This window comes from Anser cygnoides, chromosome 4 (genome assembly GCF_040182565.1).
Source record: "Anser cygnoides isolate HZ-2024a breed goose chromosome 4, Taihu_goose_T2T_genome, whole genome shotgun sequence".
Classification (NCBI taxonomy): Eukaryota; Metazoa; Chordata; class Aves; order Anseriformes; family Anatidae; genus Anser; species Anser cygnoides.
Window position 1 is genome coordinate 20,823,386 of NC_089876.1, and position 23,924 is coordinate 20,847,309.

Here is a 23,924-nt window from a genome sequence, read left to right on the forward strand (position 1 = left end):
GTGCTCTCCTGCAACTGTGACAGGAAAGAAAAAAAAAAAAAAAAAAAGGAGTATCTTGATGATCACTTAGATCTGCAAACTGTATCTATGACCACAAATTTTACTGTGCTTTATCAGTTATAATACTTTTGGAGGCTTAAGCGTAAGTAAGAAGACCCATCAGTGATTTGATTCAGTAAACTAACCCAATCCAAGTTTATAAGTATAAATCATAAATTAAGACATATGACAAAACATATTTTTAAACTGCTGAAATGACATTCTTCCCCTCTCAATGAAGCATATATTAGTTACAGAGAATGCTTTTTGTCTGCTGCAACTAATATCAGTTTCTTGGAGTCTTATGAAAAGGTTCATATACATGCACTAGATTATGAGATAATCATAATAATGAAGCAAAACTTTTGTATATCACTTATAAGAATGATCTATTGGGGCACAGTTAGGATACACTCTAACCTGAGTCAGAATGTTCCAGTTCAGAATGAGTCTTCTTCCAGTGCCTCTGATGTTCCTCAGGCCATATAAATGATGACTAGTCAGGAGACCTCCATTTTATGGCCTGTGGAAGAAGCCAATACCTGGCAAACGTTCTTGATGCCAGAACTGTGGTGAGAGAATAGGAAGAAGGGAACATATAAGCAAATTTCACAAAAAGTGTTTAAGATTTGTCATGTTTTACATTACTTTTATAAAAAATAAGATCAAAATTCCAGTTATGAAGAATGAATAGAGTATTTCTTTCCTTATTTTTCTTGCCAACTATGCAGCATTTCCTCAGAATTTTGATGAATGACAGCATATTCAACAGCTAAATTTGATTTACAAGTTATGTTCAGTTAATAACAAATTTGTTGTTGATTTCTCAGTGATGTAGAAAACAAAACAAAACAAAACTACAAAATAATCCAAAACATTGATGTTCAGTTTTTTATGGACTTAATAATCTTTTTTTCTTTTTTTTCTTTTTTTTTTTTTTCCAAACTATAGTTAACTTTTCTATCTTTTTAAACAGTAGAGTTGAAATAAATAAATCTAGATTATGGGATTTTTTTCTGGAGTAGATAGAGGAGCCACGTCAGGAAACCACATTTTAAAGAATGAACATATAGATTTCTAGTGTAAACAAATTCATTAAAATAATTCAGCATGAACCTAAGAAAACAGCAAACATTTTCATTCCGGAAAAGAAAGTATATAAATATATATATATAAATACATACATAATTAGTCTGCTACTTTTCTATTTAATTCACCATAAGTGAAAAGACTTTAAACAGCTATTCACTATTTAGTATCATGATGGAGGAGCAACTAGAAAAGTCCACTGAAAAGCACAGTACAAGAATGAAGTAGGACTCTGAGGAGGCAACGAATAACATAAACTATTACATAGACAGTATATAAGTCCATAATTTGCATTCATCTTATAAGTTTTATACATTGTTCTTAGGACAAAATCCCTATCAAGGACCGAATAGGGAATGAATCATATGTTGTCTGAGACTGTAAAGTCTGTGCAAAACACTCCCAATAATGTCAAGCTATGGAAGACAGAATTACCAAGTCAAACGATGTCAGGAACCAGAAAGCATTTAACATGAAAAGGCATCTTTCAACCAAAGAAATGTATGCAAATTTCAGTCATTTGAATTGCTATATTTGTTGCTTCAGTAAAATTATTAGAGTATGTTTTTGTAATATATCGGAATATTTTGGTATTTAGGAAATCACACAATCAATAACTTCTTACCTGCCACCAAGTAAAGCACATAATATGTATAAATTCAGAGTTAAACAAACAAATTTTAAAAAGCATTTGTTAATCCAAGTTACTTATATTATGCAGATTTACATGTTTACTATCACATAAACTTGTACACCAAATAAGACATTGTCAAAGTGCTGATTTCTTGCTATGTATCTCCAGGAACCCCTCAGGATTCTACATGCCTGTGAACCACTTCGGACTATTTTTCCTCTTGCATGTTTGTGGCATTCAATGAATCACAAAGGCATACCATGCAACAGTCACCTCTTAGCTCTTATACATTTCCCCTAGGATGAATACATGTATTTTAAATATATCCTTTTGCCAGCTGCCACAGACTTTTTTCAGACACTGACAATGATGGGAGTCAAAACCAGCAGTGAACAAGATTTGTCCAGATCTGAAAATAAATTTCAGTCCAGATAGTAAAGAATGAACCACAGTGCATACTTCTGTAGAAGGCAGAGTAAATAAAATAGATGGGAATAACTCATAAGGTACTCAGAAAAGCTGCAGCTATACTCTTAGGTTTATAATTCAACAATGTGGTGTATGGGCTCAGATTAATATTGAAAATATTCAATATTAATTCAATATTAAAGATATTCAAAGCTGCACTTTGTTGGAACTAGTCAAGAATGAGGTAATATGAATGAGGCAAAGAAAAAGATAAGAAGTTAGGAAACCCTGACTATATTTATAGTCCTGTCAAATTTGAAAAGTGACCACAGACAAGCCACTTCAGATGTATTGGGATGTTAAAAGGTGACTGGGTCACAAAAATACAAAAAATCAATAGTCAAATGTGGTGACAAAATTATCAAAGAAGTTATCCACAAAATTAGGTAGAAATTGTTTTTGTGTTCTAAGAGTAAGAATAATTAAATATATATATAACTCCCCACTGGCAAACAAGAACATAACAGCTGAGGTTTTGATCACAATGAACTGCTTGGCTCTGCTTAGACACGGGAGAATAGTTAAGCTGAGCACTGCAACACTTTTCATTGTTTTAGCAGGAATTCCCAGGTGTGCTTACTACACTAGGCCTTGCATATGTTGTTCTATCCACTTGATATATGTGTACAAAGATTTCTATTTAGTAAGAACCACTTGTAAAGTCTCAACTTGCTAAGACTAAGGCTTAAAATAAACAAACAAACAAACAAACAAACAAACAAACCTACATACCAGGTTTCAATATTCTGGAAAAACAATTTATAGAGAATATGCATGTATACATAATGTAAAAGGAACAGGGTCCTGCACCTGGGGAGGAACAACCCCAGGCACTGGTACAGGGGGCTGACCTGCTGGAGAGCAGCTCTGTGAAGAGGAACCTGGGGGTAGTGGTGGACATGTTAACCATGAAACACCAGTGTGCCCTTGTGGCCAAAAAGGCCAATGGGATCCTAGCCTGCATCAAGAAGAGTGTGGACAACAGGTCAAGAGAGGTGATCCTCCCCATCTACTCAGCCCTGGTGAGTTCACACCTGGAATATTGTGTGCAGTTCTGAGCTCCCCAGTACAAGAGGGATGTAGAACTTATAGAGTCCAGCATAGAGCCACAAAGATGATTAAGGGACTGGAGCATCTGTCCTATGAGGAAAGACTAAGCAAGCTGGGCCTGTTTAGCCTAGAGTAGAGGAGACAGATGGAATCTCATCAACCTCTATAAATACCTGAGGGGACAATGTAAAGTGGATAGGGCCAAACTTTTCTCAGTTGTGGCCAGTGATAAGACAAGGGGTAATGGGTATAAACTGAACCACAGGAGGTTTCATAGCCATATGAGGAAGAACTTCTTTACAGTTTGGGTGACAAAGCACTGGAACAGGCTGCCCAGAGAGGTTGCAGAGTCTCCTTCTTTGGAGATATTCAAAACCCACCTGGATGCGATCCTGTGTAACATATTCTAGGTGACCCTGCTCCAGCAGGAGGGGTTGGACGAGATGATCTCTGACGGTTTCTTCCAGCCTCAGCCACTCTGTGATTCTGTGATTTTTATTCACTAAGATCTGAGTGATTATGTTTGATAGAGCTTTGATGAGAGATATCAAAACCAAGTGGGGTTGTCTTCTTTCTACCTCGGTTTTCCTTATATACCTGATACTTTTATGCTATCGCCCTCCATCCCCTTAAAGACTCAACTACTCCTGATATTGTTCATCTTGTTTTCTTTTCTGTTGGTCGTCATTCTTCTCACATTTTCATGCAAGAAGTTCTGCCTGTTTGCACTTCCTTGTCCTTATCTTGTTCATCTTTTTTTTTTTTAATTTTTATTTTGATAAAAAATTTTTTTTTGATAAAACTTTTCTGTACAATTATACCTCTCTGCCATGCCAATCCATTTAAATATCTGTAACAAAAAGAGGTCAACACCTCCCATACAGTTAAATGCCACTTGTGACACAGGCCTAAATTCATAGAAATTTTGTAATAATATTTTGCTGGACAGATGAAAGCATCTCTTCAGCCTATGACAAATAATAAGGTTCAAGTAACTGTCTTTTGATAAACTTTTACTAGTGTATTTATAGAAGTCACCACATTTTTGAGTTCACAAGTGCCTAGATGAGCCTCAGGAGCGTCTATCTTTTCCTGAGCATCACCACTTCAGTCAATGAAACCTTCCAACATTTATGATTCTATGATTCTATGATTCACACTTACTATCCTTGTTAAACTCCTTCATACACTTCCTGTTCCAAATGATAGAGGGGCCAGTGAGGAGAGGTGCTGTGCTGTAGGGGGTGGTGGGAAATGTGAAGTTCAAGGACAGCCTTGGCTACAATGATCATGAAATGGTGGAGTTTAGGAACCTGAGGGCAGCAAGGAGGGCACACAGCAACCTTGCTAGCCTAGATTTTGGTAGAGCAGACTTTGCCCTCTTTGGGGATCTGCTTGGTAAAGTACCATGGGACAAAGCCCTGCAGGGAAGAGGAGCCCAAGAAAGCTGTTTAATATTCAAGGATCACCTCCTCCAGGCTCAGGAGTGATGCATCCCAACAAAGAGGAAGTCAGGCAAAAACACCAGGAGGTCTGCGTGGATGAACAACGAAAACTCAAGCAAAAGAAAGAGGCCTACAGAGGGAGGAAGCAAGGATGTGTAGCTTGGGAGGAATACAGAGACATTGTCCAAACAGACAGGGATCAGGTTAGGAAAGCTAAAACCCTGACAGAATTATTATAATTTGGCCAGGGATGCCAAGGGCAACAAGAGAGGCTTCTATAGGTAAGTCAGTGATAAAAGGAAAAATAGGGAAATTGTGGGCCTTTTCTGGAAGGAAATGCAAGACTTGGTTACCCAGGATATGAAGAAGGCTGAGGTACTCAATGACTTTTTTTCCTCAGTCTTCACTAGCAAGTTCTCTAGCCACACACACAGCTGCAGAAGAAGGCAAAGGCCTTCTGGGAGAATGAAGAACTGCCCACTGCGGGAGATCAGGTTCAAAACCATCTAAGAAACCTGAAGGGGCACAAGTGCATGGGACCTGATGAGATGCATCTGCAGGTCCTGAGGGAACTGGAGGATGTAGTTGTTAAGCCACCATCCATCATATTTGAAAAGTTGTGGCAGTCTGGTGAAGTTCCCACTGACTGGAAGAGGGGAAACATAACCCCCATTTATAACAAAAGAAAAATAAAACCCAGGGAATTATCAGCCAGTCTGTCTCACCTCTGTGCCTGGCAAGATCATGGAGCAGATCCTCCTGGAAACTAGTGATGAGTGGCATTCCTCAGAGATTGGTATACCATCTAACCCTTTCCTCCCTGAGCACTATAGCTTTTGTTTGTGAGATTTTCCCTGGCTTCATGGAAATTTCAGCTTGTATATCATAGGAATTATCTATACATTTTTTTATCTCAATATTTAAAATAACTTGCCCTGTATATTTGAGACCATACATAGGACAATAACAGAGGAAATCTGACAGCTGTTGTCAGAATTACAGATTCAAACCCTTTTCTTCTCTCCAATACTAATAAAACGAAGTAATATGTTTGCTAACCTCCCCATCCTGGTGAGGAAGGGGAGTGAGACAGTGGCTGCATAGGGGTCTAGCAGCCAGTCAAGGCCAATCTACCACAAATGCCAAGCATTATTCAGCAAGCCAAAGCTGAATATGTTAAAAAATGTATAAAAACAATACCAAGGATCAAGAATTATATTCTAGGTTTCTTGAGCTTATAAAAAAAGAATACAAAGTGTGATACAGTATGCATCACAGATAAGAATGTTTTATTTCTTTTAGAAACATGTATCATTCTGACACTATAATCTTAATTTTAGTTATCTTGAAATATTATACGTGTATTAAAAATATATTTCAAATTGCATACTATCAAACATTTTTGTTAGAAATATTTTTGATATATTTTTTCTAGAACTGAAAATCCCAAAATAAAAATCAGTTTCCCAAATCTATTGATATTCTAGTGTGCATATAAACAGAAGGCGAACGCTTTTTTTTTTTTTTTTTTTTTTTTTTTGTCTTTTACTTTCTCTTTTGTTATGCAGGCAGGTTAAAAACAAAGTGAAAAAGATTGAAAAAAAAAAAAAAAGAAGGTGTTTGTGGAGGGAGGAATCTCAGCAATTTTCAGGATATGTGGAAGATTGTTGTCATCTTCGCTAGAAAGCTCTGGAAAGCAAAATCCAAATCAGTCTTCCAAATAGATGAAGAGCAACATGAAAGTTGTTAACATGACTTTTTTTTTTTCTACTTTTTTTATTTTTGGTTTGGTTTTACTTTTCTTCTCAGATGAGACATTCTTTTTTCCCACTTCAGAGTCTTAAATTTTTTCTGGCTAGAAACAGACAGAAGAATACCACTCACTTTTAAAACAGTGAATTTTATTTTTTCCTGATCTACACTGACATTTATAACCCTTACCAAAACCTAAAGCACATCTGTTGGTGTTTCTATATAATACTATAGATAAGGGTTTTAAGAGTATCACAAAAAAAGATGGACTGTACTTCCATCACAATTTTTGCTTTACTGTTAAAAGTTAGAGGGAAAAGCCTGTTTTATATATATATATATAAAGTTTTATAAAATATTTTGAGACAGCTTATTAAATTTTGACCTTGATTTTTTTTTTTTCTTAGAATGACATATACAGTGAAAGGCCTTAGTATTATCTCATCCTGAACCCAATATATTACATTTCCAGACACTAGACCAGAAGTTATTTCTACAGGATCATATTTCTTTTTTCATTTTTTTTTTTCTTTCTCCAAGCAATATTGTTCCTGGTTTATAGTGGCTTGTTCTCTGTCCTTTAGTCATTTTCTTTTAAATTAATATGCCAGACTCTCTTCTGTTCAATGATTCTGCACCTTACACAACCTCTGATATTAAAAATCTTCCTGATCAGACCTTAAGTATGATGTCTACACTGCAATCCTTTGTCTACTGTGGCAATGATACTAACAAATTAGTAAGGCATAACCTTCCTATTCCAAATTCCTTTAATCAAGCTGTACTTTTCTAAGCATTTTCCAACCTGGTGGTTTAAAATAGTTTCTAATACCTTTCTACAAATTGAAGTCAAACTATTTGGTCTTTAATTTCCTGCTGTGTCCCTAGGCTTTTTCTTAAATAAGGATATTCTGTAGGCTTCTCTAATTTCTGTTCCCACTCCCATTAATATCTCTTGGGAGATGACTGGTTCTGGGGTCTTGATCAATGTTCAGAGCTTCTTGTACTTCATAAGTTCAAGGTTTTATTTGTTCCTTTCTTAATTTACTATAATTTCCCTCCTGTAAATTTATCATTTAATAAAGACAAAATTCAAGAGAATTTTGCAGAAATCTGTAAGATTTGTTATTTTTGACTTTCTCTTTTCTTGTGTATGCAATATGCCAGACTTTTATTCATTTCTACATAAATAAATTTACTTGAAACCAATTTAAATGAAAGTCTTTGTCAGAATATATTCTGATGTGCCTCTTCACCTATTTAATTTTAACATTATTTGTAGTATGTATGTTTTTAATCTTTCTGCTTCTGAACTTAAACTTCTGAAAAAGCATCTGAATATAAGGTCTTACCTGTTTCTTTGCTAATTACCCATCTTGTACTTGCTGAGCTAAATTCTTATTTGATACCATAACTAATTGACCCAATCTATCTTGTTCTTAATTTTAAATTCATAAAATAAGAATTGGCTGGTAGGATTTTATAAGGAAGAAAAAAAGTAGTGATTATGCTATATGATACTCCAAATGACAGTCGTGTAATATAAGTCATCTGAATACCACATGTATGTATTTACCATGCCCACCTATGCATACACACACACCCTATATATATCACTATATCATAGATATATATGTATATTGATTCAAAATAACAGATATATTTTTCTTCCGCTTCTTAAAAAAGCTCAGTGAAAGAGGAATTTCTGATCCAAAACAAGTGGAAGATCTCCTCATATAAACAAATACTCTGCCTTTCTTATTCTTCCTTCCCTTTCTTTACAAAACTGCTTCATAACTGTTCCAGAAACTTTTCAGTGAATCTAACTCTCCAAAATTCTGCTGTACAGCAAGAAAAGTGCTTTTACAGGAAAAGGTCTTTTTTTTTTTCCTGATTCTTTCTCTTCTCACTGGGAAATATGCATATATAATAATAACAATAAATAAACAAAAAGAAAAAAGAAGAAAAACAAAACAAACAAAACAAAACAACAACATCAAAAAAGAGTGATTTACTAACACAAGTAGCCCTGAACTTCTTTTGAGAATTAGCCACAAATTGTTAACCTTTCTGAACAGTGAATACCCAATCAGAAACAGAAGAAAGGATTTCCTATTTCATATTCAAGAAGTTTGTTTTTAAGTCTATCTGGACATTTGCAATGCATTTAACACTGTCCCACATTACATCCTTGTATCTAAATTGGAGAGACATCGGTCTGATGGATGAACCACTTGGTGGATAAAGAATTGTCTGGATAGTCACACTCAAAGTGTTGCGGTCAATGGCTCAATGTCCAAGTGGAGACCAGTGATGTGTGGTGTTCTTCGGAGGTCAGTACTGGGATTGGTGCTGCTTAACATCTTTGCTGGCAACATGGATGGTAGGATTGAGTGCACCCTCAGCAGGTTTGCCCAGGACTCCAAGCCGTGTGGTGTGGTTAACAGAGTGGAGGGAAGGGAAGACATCCAGTGGGACCTGGACAAGAGTGACAGGTGAACATCATGAAGTTCAACAAGGCCAAGAGCAAGGTCCTACCCATGGATTGGAGTAATCCAAAACACAAACACAGGTGGTGTGGAAAATGGATTGAGAGCAGCCCTCGTGAGAAGGACCTGGGGGTGTTGGTTGATGAGAAGCTCAACATGAGTCGGCAATGTGTGCTTGCAGCTCAGAAAGCCAACCATACCCTCCTGGGCTGCATCAAAAGAAGCGTGGCCAGCATGTTGAGGGAGGTGATTCTCCCTCCCTGCTCTGATCTTATGAGACCCCACCTGGAGTGCTGTGTCCAGCTTTGGAGCTCTGGGGTCATCTACATAAGCAGGATATGAACAAATCACAGCAAGTCCAGAGGAGGGTCACAAGGATGATCAACAGGTTGGAACACCTCTGCTGTGAGGACGAGCTGAGGGAGTTGGGTTTGTTTAGCGCGGAGAACAGAAGGCTCTGGGGAGACCTTCTAGAAGTCTTCTGGTACCTAAAGGAGGCCTACAGGAAAGCAGGAGAGGGACTCTTTTTCAGGGAGTGTAGTCATAGGAGAAGGAGTAATGGCTTCAAATGAGAAGAGGGAAGATTTAGATCAGATATTAGGAAGAAATTCTTTACTCAAATGGTGGTGAGGCACTGGAACAGACTGCACAGAGAAGTTGTGGATAACCCATCCCTGGAATGTGTAAGGCCAGGCTGGATGGGGCTTTGCGCAAACTGGTCTAGTGGAGGAACTAGATGATCTTTAAGGTTCCCTCTTACCCTAACAATTCTGTGATTCTATGACTGTATGAAACATAGACAGACCAAGTAAACTAGTGTAATAAAACTGAACTAAGGTGTGGCTATGAAGACATGGTCTTCATTAATACTCTTTTCTAGCCACCAGTCTTCTTGAAAACAGGGATAGACAAGTTTCTGTACACTTCCAGGTACAACATTTACCAGAATGCTTCCATTTACCATCTTCTGTTCATTCTTATTAGGATTGATATAATAATATTACTTTCAAAGTTATTTGATTTTCTGCATATATCTCCCTCTGATCTTCTCAGGTAGATGGTTTGACTGGGTAACACTAGGCAGTGTAAGAAGTACTACTGTTGGTCAGCCATACGGAAAAAAGAGTTAACTGCCTGATACCATCTTTAATTTCTGTATCTCTTTCCCTTTCATTAATTTAACCTGTTCCTTTGAATTTTATGCTATTTGTCACCATTTAGGTTGGAGAAAGATGATATAGATATTCTGTGGACCATGTGATGCATATTTATCCTTCTTCCTGTAAATGATTTACTTTCCCAAATAAGTTCTACAGAAAGCTCTTTTTCTATCTTTTTTTTTTTTTTTTTTAAATCTGGACTGATGATGGATGTTTTACTTGCAAATGTCTTACCTGCATCCCAACAAATAAAATTTAATACATATATTTTGCCAGAAGACCTCAAAGGTAATTCTAGGGCTTAGGTCAATGTGAGTGGAGAAGCTTTTCAGGTGATCTGACTTCAGAATTCATTCTTTTTCAAGCATATAGCATGTTAGTGATATTTCCTATTCATTCATCATAAGTATCTTATAAATTTAAGTTTTTGTTTTGTTTTGTTTTGATCACACATCTGAGGTTTCTGCTTGTTCAGAGTGCCTTAACACCTAGTTCATGAGTAATCAGTATTAAGTAACTAAATTGTTAGGCTATTTTTTTCACTGGATATGATTGCCGATGTACTCATTCCTACGAATTTTTAGGATCTAAGAGTGTGAACATACAACTTCATTAAGAGAAGAAACAAATATTTTCTTTGCTCTTTTACATATTTCCATGTAATCATTCAAGATGAATCCCAATCACCAAACTGCTTATAAAAGAAGGTGTTCTAAACACTCAGTTGTTTAAAATAAAAGCTAAAATAATAATAATAATAATAATAATAATAATAATAATAATAATAATAAGTATGTAAACAACAACAGTCCTCCTCCATACCAATTTCTTAAGCTATCTGATAATATCAGGTTTGGAAACACACCTTACTATTAAGCCAGCATGCTCACTATTCAAGCAATATTCAGTGACATTTTGGTACAAATACCAAGATTATTATCTTTTAATATTAAACATTATATGAGTGTTTAAAGTGTCGGTGAAGCATATTCATATTAAATATTATTGCTGACATTTAGGAAAGGTCAAATGGGTTGCCCTTATGCAAAAAACAGTATTAGCTGTAAGACAAAATTATTACCACTATTAACAATAATCATTTGATTTGAAAATGATAAAGTTTGGAAATTTTCTTGTCTTTTACAAATTAACACAATTACTTGTTTAAAGTTGATCAAAATTGCAATCTCTTGAACAGGGTAATGTCAACATCAGGTTTTCCTCTGAATTCCATTGACCTTATTTATTTCCTACCCAGCCACATATTGAAAAAAAAATACAGCCACAGAGTGGAGGATGTCATTATTTCCCTTATACAGCAGATATAATTACTAAGTTCCCTATGCATATAACAAAGGTGAGTAGGTGAAGCCAAGAAAGATGTTTGTTTACCACTCTCCGCAGCAGAAAAAGCTAACGTTCTATAACTAATTTAATTCTTTGCCTGAACAGAGGGATTGATCCTGTGTAGTCATCAGCATTTTTCCCTAGAGAATAAAACTCGTCTGTAATCTGAAACTTTGTTTTGCTAGAAACTTTATTAGCACTAAACTCATTTTAAATTAAGGTAATAAAAGAACTGGAGAGGAAACTCCAGGTGCATTAGCTGCAGCTGTCTTCCTACTTCTTCCCATCTGAAATTTTGCAAGACATACATGGATTTATCTTCATTTTCCCTTCTTGTCTTGGTGGGATTTTATTGAGTTGTGTATGCTCTGCTTCTGTGTGTTCTAAGATTTTCTTTTCTTTGGAAATTTAGATCCTAGAACTTCCAGTTCATAGGTCAGAGTAGATTAGTTTCTAATCTGGAGATAGTGATGTTATTTTGCTTTCAGACAGAAAGTAGTAAACAAAGTCTTCCAACATAAATCAGCAGTCAAAGAACATAATTTTTATTTATATCCATGTACATATTATCGATAAAAACCTATTATGGCTTAGGCTTTCCTTCTTCTAATACAATTGGTAGCCTCTCTTGTTCTCCGAAAAGATACATTTTAGAGCAGCTTTATCTCCCACTGGACAGAATTCTGACTTTATGTCTGATACAATGTATATGGCATCTTAATTTGTCATAGTTCATGATGAGATATCAATGTGCATGGCATAATCTAATGGGGTATTCAAGAACTGATATTAGGCATGACACTAATGTTCTTTTATCAATGATCTAGATTGATGATCTAAATGTCTTTGATAATAAAATTTGCTGATGACAGAGAGTGGGGGAAAATAAATAATTAAGAGAGTAGGATATTGCTACCATAATCTTAATATCTTGGCTAAATTGATTGAATCCAGTAAGCTGAATTTTAGTAAAATCAAACTCATATGAGAAGTGATAAGGCAGGTTATATCTGTAAAGTTCTGAGGGCAATTTTGGGGAATAGTCGTCTAGATGGTAATACATGAGGATATTATCTTGGAAATCCCGAATACACTCTATGTAATTTAGAAGAACTGATTCCACTGATTATATTAGATCAGATGGAAGTAGAGAAAGTGATCTATCTCTTTATAACATTGCTAAGGCCACTACTGTGTAATTACACGGGGGAAGGAAGAAGAAGGAAATAAATCTTTGAAATCTTTCCCAAGTCCTTAAGACAACAAAATATTTGAGACCTAAGTCATCGTCAGGATCACTGTGTTAAAGAAGATCAGCAGGATGTATACTAAGGAGAAGAAAAGAATATGAGTACCTCCTGAACAACCTGAAAAACAGAGTGTTCATAGAGAAAAACTTTCAGTACCTGAAAGAAAGCCTTTGATCATTCATTCTATTCCCAGATATTCCAAAGATGTCAGTGAACAGATAACTTGGGATAGGAAGTAGTAAACTGATATTTCCAAGGAGTACCTCTGCTTAACTTCTTGCTTTCTTATGCTGCTCAGGGTGTCTGCAGTAATACTGATAGGTGCCAGCAAATATCCTGAGACAGAAACAGCACTTCTGTTAGACGGTGATATAGAAATGCACCACCTACCCCTTAAAATGACAGCAAACCAACATAAGGCTATTTTTGTTCACAAAATTCTACCAATTTCCAAACATAATACTAGTTATATTTTTATTGCTATAAGCAGCATTGCATAATGCCATGAAAATATACATCTGAGCTTTTAATAACCAGCTACATGCCAGTGATGCTGCACCTTCCTCAGAAATATGATCTTCCTGAGCAGTGCAAGAAAGAAAATGCAGTCTGAAATTTAAAGTTCTTATAAACATTCCAATCAAAAAGAGATTATCTTTATGCCTATTTGTGACTACTGTGAGGGTCTGTGTGTGAATGCAGGTGCATGAATGCATACACTCATGTGCCACTCTCTGAACAATTGGTTGGCTTTCCAAGTTTCTTTCCTTTCCTCCTCTTTCCTTCTCTCTCTCTTTCTTACTTTCCTTCTTTCTCTCTTTTTTCCTTCTTTTACTTTCTTTTTTTTCTTTGTTTCTTTCTGTCTGTCTGTCTTTTTGTTTAAATAGCTCTCTATGGGGATAAGATACAGGTCAGTCTTCTCTTGCAGAGCATTTTGCACAAACTTAAAATGCCGTTCAGAAGTCTGCACTTGCATTGTACATTTTTTGCATGCGTATATACTAACATCATTTATATCCTTTAAACCGTGTATGCAATCCTCAAAAAGAGTGTCCAGATTTATCTGACTGGTTGTGAAACCAACTTTATTGATTTTTTTTCCACATATATGGTAGATTTTTTTCTCCCCCAGTCCCAGTCCCTGGGCTAATAAACACATTTAAGATATAATTCCATCATAGTCTGCACCACAAATATTAATATTTATTATTATTATTAAATTTTCTTTCCTCTGATTTTTCATCTTTATTCACAGAAAGTTCTTATTGTTTTCTATGGGTGTATAATGCAACCCTGTCTTTCAATTGAGAAGTGGGTTTATGTTTCACAAATTCTTAATGTCTTTTTCAGAGATTAGCACGTGTTCCTTTTCAGGAAATAGCTTCACAAAATTATCATGAGTGTTAGATAAATTGCTATAATAATTGCAACAAGAGGCAGATTTATTAAAACAATGAGGAAATGAAAACTAAGTAAATAGTTTTATTAATCGACACATCCCAGTGTAGAGATTTGTAAGAAAAATATTGATATATATAATTAACATATGAAACTGTGTGTGTGTGTTAGCACCAGAAGAAAAAACAAAGCAAACAAACAAACAAAACAAAAACAAAAACAAACAAACAAACAAAAACAAAACAAACAAACAAAAGACAGAAGTCCACAACATGGCTGAAGATCCATGGAGGCTGAAGCAAGATTCTGAGACACAAGATTGGTATGTAACAGCTGATGACCCCTGAGAGGTATAAACAACCTGTTCAAAGACTCGTTTGTTATCACTAGTCAATAAGAACCTCAGAAACATGACAAGTTCTTGACAGCCAGAGATATGATGAGGACATAACAGTCAGCATCCCTTGTTCTCTGTGATGCTTGTGAGTTTGTGAGTGTGAGTGTGTGAATGAATCTATTTGTGAGTGTGAGAGTGTGACTGCCTTAAAGAACTTTTTTATTATTATTATTATTATTATTTTGAATGGCTAGTATATTTGGTAAGAGATATAGAGCATTCCTAAAACAACATGAAAGGTGTAGAAAGTGAGTCCTTTATAACATAATTCTAAAGATGACATAACTCTAGAGATAGATTTATAACATCACTCTGCAGATATTAATTTGTATACTGCATAAGTTTCAATTATCATGAAGACAAGGAAAGGGTCACAGTGTAAATTGTGTCAGAAAGAAAGGTGTCAGAGGAAGAGCAGTTAGTTCTATTTGTTACTTTCACCTGCCTATGTTGTGACAAATCAATATATCAGAAAACTTTAGTATATTTCTGTTCCAGATCAGCCCTTACAATGTTCCATTGTCCTTCTTAAAAATCATAGTTGCAAATAAAATAAATCTCCTACAATTTACCAGAAGACTGGAAGAGAAACCAAAGGGAAGAAAACATTTGTCCTGGTTTAACCCTGGCAGACAGCTAAGCACCACACAGCCACTCACTCACTTCCCTTCAGTGAGATGGGGGAGAGAATTGTCAAGGTAAAACTGCAAGAACTTGTGGGTTGAGATAAAGACAGCTTAATCGGTAAAGAAAATACTGAGAGCACAAACAAAGCAAAACAAGGAATTCAGTGGTGGGATGTTTAAACACAGTGTAACTGCCATTAATGGTCACTCACGGAGGCAATCAGTTCTGGCACAGGTGCATTCTGCATCAGAGCAGGGGATTGTGATGTGTGAAGGGGTTCCTGCACTGAGGAAACCCCAGGGAGCTGAGAAAGATCCCTGGAGCCTGCAGCCCTCACGAGGGTGGCTGACAAGGCTTGGGCAGAGCCAGGAACACTGGCAGCCACCCGCACAAATGCAAAGGAAGCCCCTGGGAAGCACAGCAACTAGGGCATGGCACGACAGCTGGAGTGGGAGGTTGCCCAGGGAGGGCGGAAATCAGGCCAATTTCTTCTCTTCTGGGAACAACAAGAAGCAACCTTCTACTGAAATAAAAATGGTGCCCACCCACAGCAACTTCCAGGCTGAGGCTGAAATCAAGACAGAGGGGCCACAACCTTCCCAGGCAGACATCTCCCCAAAAAGACCTCCCAAGGACTGGAAGAGCTGCCAGCCCTTCAATTTCAGGGAGCTCCATAATCTGGAAGTCCTCCCAGGGCCTGAAGGCAAGCGGGTGCAACTGTGCCCATCTGGATGAACTTTTTGAGCAAGTTGCCATGTTGCAAGGATTGCTCACCAGGCAGCATAGCATACACGGATCCTGAGTGATCACACTTCAGGAATCTTGACTGATTCACAAGACAAGGGAGACTGGACCCTTGTCTCTGGAGCAGAATGACAAGTCTCCCCCTTGCTCCCAAAGCACCCCCATGGAATGGATACAACACTCTGGGGCTGGAAAAAAGACGACTGTGTGAATAATGGTCAATACCCAGGAAAGGAAAAACTGACAAAGCTGAACCAACCAACCACCTGTATTAGAACCAAACCACCAAAAAAGTGCAAAGGGTGTTACCAATTGGAGATTCCTTGCTGAGGGGCAAAGAAACACCTATTTGCCAATCAGACAATCACTCTAGAGGGATATGCTGCCTGCTGCGGGCCTGCCTTTGTGATATCATGAAGAGGCTCCCAACCTGGTAAAGCCACAGGACTACCACCCATTCCTCCTCTTTCACGTAGGGTCAAATGAGGCTGCAACGAGGAGTCTCTGAAATATCAAAAGGCAGTTTATATACTTTTTTTTATACTTGCCGAGGCGATCGGCTCCAGGGCAGACGCGTTCTGCAGCGGAGCGGGGGATCGAGACAGGCAGGGCTTTTTTTTCGGCATCGAGGCCACTCGAAGCAGCTGAGGAAGCCGCCAGGAGCTGGCAGCCCTCACGAGGGAGGCTGACGAGGCGTAGGCGGAGCCAGCAGCGCCCCCTCCCCAGCCGTTCAAAAGCAGTCCCTAGGGAGCGCGAGCGACCAGGAGCGCGGCGACCAGGGAGGGCAAACAGGGCATGGTGCATCAGAAGGGAGTGGCGCGGCAGTTAGCGCGGCAGTTCATGCAGACAGGGCGAGCAGGGAGGGCCCCTCACCACTCTCTTGCAGCAGTCTTTCCCTTCGGTACTGGTACCGGTAGCCTGCTTGCGAGAAACCTGGCCATGGTATCGACCAGGCAGAAAACCATGGCCTCCGCATCTCTTGCGGCCTCTCCAGCCACAGTCACCAATGTGGCTATTGAGATTTATTGTGGCAATGAGATTTCAACTTGCCAGACGTCAACTGGGATCACCACATGGCTGACACAAGCAAGTCCAGGAGGTTCATAAAGCACCTAGATGACAACTTCTTGGTGCAGGTGTTAAGAGAGCCAACTAGGAAAGGTGCCCTCTTTGATCTGTTGCTGGAAAACAGAGAGGGTCTTGTGGGAGACGTGGCAACTGGCGGCCATCTCGTTCATAGTGACCATGAAGTGGTTGAGTTTAGAATTTATGGTGACAGAAGGAAAACTGCCACCAAAACTTCAGCCCTGAATACGGGGAAAGCAGACTTCAGGCTGCTCAGGGAACTAGTCAGCAAGGTCCCCTGGGAAGCTGCTTTTGAAGGCATAGGCGTCCATCAGTGCTGGTCAGTCTTTAAGCACTGCCTCCTAAAAGCACAAGATCAGGCGATTCCAAAATATCGGAAGTCAGGCAGGCAGGGCAGAAGGCTGGCCTGGCTGACCAGGGATCTTCTACTGGAACTTAGGCGGAAAAAGAAAGTGTACGGCTGCTGGAAGGAGGGTCAGGCGACGAGGAAGGAATACAGGGATGCTGTTCATGTTTGTAGGGAGAAAATTTGCGGGGCCAAAGCCCAACTAGAGTTGAAGCTGGCCATGTCTGTGAGAGATAATAAAAAAGGATTTTTTAGATATGTGAACAGAAAAAGGAGAACCAACGAAAACATGGGTCCGCTACTTGACGGGGAAGGTCTCCTCACAGACAATGACATAGGCAAAGCAGATGTTTAATGCCTTCTTCATCTCTGTCTTCAATGCTGATGATGGGCTTCGGGACCCTGGGTGCCCTGAGCGGGTGGACCATGACGGTGGGAATGACAAACTCCCTACCGACCCTGAATGTGTGTGGGATTTGCTGCTCCACCTGGATCCATACAAGTCCCTGGGTCCGGATGGGATCCATCCCAGGGTGCTTAAAGAGCTGGCTGATGTTATCGCGGGACCTCTCTCAATTATTTTTCAACGATCTTGGGAATCTGGAGAGGTCCCAGTAGACTGGAAGCTGGCAAATGTCCCAATTTTCAAGAAGGGTAAGAAAGAAGATCCTAGCAATTACAGGCCTGTCAGTCTCATGTCAGTGCCTGGTAAAATTATGGAGAGGATGATCCTTGAAGTTATTGAGGCACACCTGGGGGACAATGCAGTCATTGGTCCCAGCTAACATGAGTTCATGAGGGGTAGGTCCTGCCTAACAAATTTGATTTCCTTTTATGATAAGATCACCCATCTAGTTGACCAAGGGAAACCAGCTGATGTAATCTTTTTGGACTTCAGCAAAGCTTTTGGCATGGTTTCCCATAGGATCCTACTGGACAAAATGTCCAGCATACAGCTAAACAAAAACATCGTACGATGGGTGAGCAATTGGCTGATGGGCAGGACTCAAAGGGTTGTGGTTAATGGGGCCACATCTGGCTGACGGATGGTCACTAGTGGGGTCCCTCAATGCTCCGTTTTAGGGCTAATCCTCTTCAATGTCTTTATAAATGATTTGGATGTAGGACTAGAAGGTGTTTTGAGCAAATTTGCCGACGACACCAAACTTGGAGGAGTTGTGGACTCTGATGAGGGTGGAAAGGCCTTGCAGAGAGATCTGGACAGATTGGAGAGCTGGGCGATCACCAACCACATGAAGTTTAACAAAGGCAAGTGCCGGGTCCTGCACCTGGGACAGGGCAACCCTAGCTATACGTACAGACTGGGCGACGAGCCGCTGGACAGCAGCCCCGCAGAGAGGGATCTGGGGGTTGTGGTTGACAGCAAGTTGAATATGAGCCAGCAGTGTGCCCTGGCAGCCAGGAAGGCCAACCGTATCCTGGGAAGCATCAAGCACAGCATTGCTAGTCGGTCGAGGGAGGTGATTTTCCTGCTCTACTCTGCGCTGGTGCGGCCTCACCTCTAGTACTGTGTGCAGTTCTGGGCACCACAGTACAAGAAGGACATTATACTGATGGAGAGCGTCCAGAGGAGGGCAACGAAGATGGTGAAGGGCCTAGAGGGGAAGACATATGAGGAGCGGCTGAGGTCACTGGGCCTGTTCAGCCTGGAGAAGAGGAGGCTGAGGGGGGACCTCATCGTGGTCTACAAGTTCCTCGCGAAGGGGAGTGGAGAGGCAGGTGACCTATTCACTGTAAACACCAGTGATAGGACCCGCAGGAATGGTATGAAGCTGAGGCGGGGGAAGTTTAGGCTGGACATCAGGAAGAGGTTCTTCACCGAGAGGGTGGTCGCACACTGGAACAGGCTCCCCAGTGAAGTAGTCACTGCACCAAGCCTGTCTGAATTTAAAAAGCGATTGGACTGTGCACTTAGTCACATGGTCTAAACTTGTGGGCAGACCTGTGCGGTGCCAAGAGTTGGACTAGATGATCCTTATGGGTCCCTTCCAACTCGTGATATTCTATGATTCTATGATTATATTCCTCAGAAATGCGTTGAAGGGATTGGGAGCACGGGTATTATGCTCCTTTATGTTCCAGTTGCAGACTGGGGCCCAAGAAGGAGATGAATGGATCATATGAATGATTGGCTGCATGGCTGGTGCCATGCTCAGGGTTTTAGATTCTACAGTCTTGGATGCACCTTTGACCAGGCATGTTGATAATGGATGGTGTGTACCTGATCAGGTGGGACAAGAGTGTTCTGGGCAGCAAGCTAACTGGACTTACTAGCAGAGCTTTAAACTCGATTATGTAGGGGAAGGGAATGTACTTCTCAGTGACAGAGGAGAATCAGGGAACAGCTATACTTCAGGGAACAATAGGAAACCCCTGAACTGTGCCAAAGGAATTAGGGGGGGGCTCCTCTAAATCATCTAAACTTGATGATTTTTAAGGTCCCTTCCAACTCAAACCATTCTACGATTGTATGATTCTTTGAATCTGTGATGATTCCCATCAGCAGCAGATGTTAAGCCACTCCCTGGAAAGTAGGGCTCATCACACATAACTGTTCCTTAGGAAGACAAATACCACCACTCTGAATGTCCCCCAAACTTTTATTGCAGAGCATGACATCATGTACTATGGAATAGCTCCAGCCTACTCAGTGCCACGGCAGCATGAGAAGCAGAAAAGTCCATGACTCTGTACAAGCACTGCTCAGCAATAACTAGAACACTGGTGTGTTATCAACACTACTCTCATCACAAATCCAAAACACACCACCAAATGAACTACTGTGAAGAAAATTAACTTTATGCCAGCCAAAACCATGACAATATCCTTCATGTCATTCTAGGCTTCCTCCCTACCAAAGGCAGGGGGAATATTTAGCAAATACAACTAACAGTAATAGTTAGTAAAACAACTTCTTGAATGTGTCACTCAGAATTAAGGCAGAATAAGAAAAATATTTACCAGTGTTTAATTGCCACACCAACATTTCATAAGCTTAGCAATTTAGCTAATACGCAGCTATTCACAGATGGCTATCAATATTTGTGAATGTTATTTTCATAAGGAGTTTTTTCACCTCTTCTAAACGTTAGAAGAATACATTTTTGAGAGGGTACTTTATTTTTTCAATATTGAATTATGAAAAGAGAAGTAGATCTCTGTCAAAGCTGAGGGTTACTTTAATAAAGATTAATTTCTGTTCATCTAAATATAGGCATGGAGAAATCTTCTTCAAGATGTTGTACCTCAAAGCTGCAGAGAAAGTAGCTCCAAAAAAGAAAGCTCACAGAATTGACTGAAAATCCAATATTGTCAAGCACTACTTGGTTATGGTTTTGTTTTTTGTTTTTGTGTGTGTGTGTATGTGTGTGGTTAATATAACAGCAGGGAGGGCATGAATTGTTAACCACATGTGAATTTATTAAGAACAGGATAAATGTCCCTAATAACAGAGAGACTGCTTCAGGCAAGCAGCTTTGTCACACCTGCGCTAACACATAAACAAAAAATGTTGCTAAATGTGAGATTGTTCTAAACCTCCACAAGGGACACAGTAGAAACTTTATAATTGACTGTCAGGCATGTCACAGCAAAACCAATAATCCTAAATAAATGTGCGAGGCTCTTTTCAGTACTTTAATAAGACTTACCAGGCAGTACTTTTTAATGTCATTACTCAGGTTTTTGAGAAGTTATAGTCACTTTTTCTTCAGTCTTCTGCCATTATAGAACCATCCAGAAATGTATTGTCTCTTATATCTTAGGATGAATTAAGAAATGGACAGAATCACAGAATCATTTAGGTTGGAAGAGACCTCCAAGATCACCTAGTCCAACTTACGACCTAACACAAGTCCTCCACTAAACCATATCACTAAACTCTACATCTAAACATCTTTTAAATACCTCCAGGGATGATGACTCCACCACTTCCCTGGGCAGCCCATTCCAATGCCTAACAACCCTTCCAGTAAAGAAGTTCTTCCTAATATCCAACCTAAATCTCCCCTAGGGCAACTTTAGCCCGTACCCCCTTGTCCTATCACAAGGTACGTGGAAGAATAGATCAATCCCCACTTCACTATAGCCTCCTTTAAGGTACCTGAAGAGATGTGGTGGTTTCACTGGGGTGGGCAGCCAAGCTCCACCACAACCGCTCTCTCATTCCCCCTCCTCAAAGAGGAACGGGGAGAAAATACAATGAAAAGGTCTCAAGGGTTGAGATAAGGACGAGGAGATTGCGCAGTAATTATTGTGACAGGCAAAACAGACAGCATAGGGAGATAGTAAGATTTATTGCCTATTACTAACAAGCTAGACAAGCGAGAAACAAAGGAAAAAAAAACAAAAGCACCTTCCCCCCCATCCACCCTCTTCCACCTCCTCCCCCTGAGCAGTGCAGGGGAACTGGGGAATGGGGGTTATGGTCAGTCTACAGTGCTTCGTCTCCGCCACTCCTTCTCGGTCACTCTCGTCCCCTGTGCTGTGGGGTCCCTCCCACCGGATGCAGTCCTTGCTGAACTGATCCGGCGTGGGCTGCCCACAGGCAGCAGCTCTTCAAGAACTGCTCCAGATACGGGTCCGTACCACAGGGTCCATCCCTCAGGAGCGAACTGCTCCAACCTGGATCCCCCACGGGCAGCAGCTCCTGCCAGGTCACCTGCTCCTGCGTGGTCTCCTCTCCATGGGCTACAGGTCCGGCCCAGAATCTGATCTGGCAGGGGTCTTCCACAGGCCGCAGCCTCCGTCAGTGCAGGTCCACCTGCTCCACCGTGGTCTCCTCCACAGGCTGCAGCGTGGAACCCTGCTCCACCATTGTACTCCATGGGCTGCAGAGGGACAGCCTGCTTCACCATGGTCCTCACCACAGACCGCAAGGGACTTCTGCTCCGAAGCCTGGAGCACCTCTCCCCCTCCTTCTTCACTGACCTTGGCGCCTGCAAGGCTGTTTCTCACTCCTCTCACTCTCCCAGCTGCTGTGTGGCGCAGCGTTTTTTTCCCCTGTCTTAAATATGCTCTCACAGAGGCGCAAAACAACATCACTTATTGGCTCAGCTCTGGTCAGCAGTGGGGTTCTTACCTAACATGGGGCAGCTTCTAGATTCTTCTCACAGAAGCCACCTCTATGGCCCCCTGCTACCAAAACCTTGCCACATAAACCCACTACAAGAGAGCAATAAGGTTGCCCCTGAGCCTCCTCTTCTTCAGGCTAAACAACCCCAGCTCCCTCAGCCACTCCTCGTAAGACTTGCTCTCCAGACCCCTCACCAGCTTTGTTGCCCTTCTCTGGACAGGCTCCAGCACCTCGATGTCCCTCCTGTAGTGAGGGGCCCAAAACTGAACACAGTACTCGAGGTGTGGCCTCACCAGAGCGGAGTCGGGGGACAATCACTTCCCTAGTGCTGCTGGCCACACTGTTTCTGATACAAGCCAGGATGCTGTTGGCCTTCTTGGCCACCTGAGCACACTGCTGGCTCATATTCAGCTGCCTATCAACCAATACTCCCAGGTCCTTCTCTGCCAGGCAACTTTCCAACCACTCATCTCCCAGCCTGTAGCACTGCTTGGGGTTGTTGTGCCCCAGATGCAGGACCCGGCACTTGGCCTTGTTGAACTTCATACAGTTGACCTCAGCCCATCGGTCCAGCCTATCCAGATCCTCCTGCACAGCCTTCCTACCCTCAAGCAGATAGACACATGCACCTAACTTGGTGTCGTCTGCAAACTTACTGAGGGTGCACTCGATCCCCTCATCCAGATCATCGTTAAAGATATTGAAGAGAACTGGTCCTAGTACTGAGTCCTGGGGGACACCACTAGTGACCAGCCTCCAACTGGATTCACCACAACTCTTTGGGCCTGGCTATCCAACCAGTATTTAACCCAGTGAAGCGTACGCCAGTCCAAGCCAAGAGCAGCCAGTTTCTTCAGGAGAATGCTGTGGGAAACAGTGTCAAAAGCTTTACTGAAGTCAAAGTAGTCCACATCCACAGCCTTTCCCTCGTCCACCGAGCGCGTCACTTTGTCATAGAAGGAGATCGGGTTCGTCAAGCAGGACCTACCTTTCATAAACCCATGTTGACTGGGCCTGATCGCCTGGTTGCTCTGCAAGTGTTGCATGATGACATTCAACATAATCTGCTCTGTGAGCTTCCCCGGCACTGAAGTCAGACTGACAGGCCTATAGTTTCCCGGGTCCACCCTCTGGCCCCTCTTTTAGATGGGCATCACGTTTGCTAGCCACCAGTCGACTGGGACCTCCTCTGATATCCAGGACTGCTGATAAATGATGGAAAGCGGCTTGGTCAGCACTTCTGCCAGTTCTCTCAGTACCCTCGGGTGGATCCCATCCAGCCCCATCAACTTGCGTACATCTAAGTGCTGTAGCAGGTCACCAACCTCGTGGATTAAGAGGGCCACATTCTGCTCCCCATCCCCTTACACCAGCTGAGGGGGCTGGGAACCCAGAGAACAACTGGTCTTGCTGCTAAACACTGAGGAAAAGAAGGCATTAAGCACCTCAGCCTTTTCCTCATCTCTTGTCACTAAGTTTCCCCCTGCATCCAGTAAATGATGGAGATT

The 23,924-nt window shown here is 40.7% G+C and overlaps 1 long non-coding RNA gene across 1 annotated transcript in view; it reads right to left on the bottom strand.

The window, feature by feature from the left end:
• Positions 1–381: 381 nt before the first annotated feature.
• Positions 382–23,924, bottom strand: part of LOC125180532 (uncharacterized) — a 75,651-nt gene continuing 52,108 nt past the window's right edge. The window contains exon 3 of the long non-coding RNA XR_007159141.2: positions 382–606. This is a non-coding gene — a long non-coding RNA (uncharacterized lncRNA). The remainder of the gene's footprint in view (positions 607–23,924) is intronic.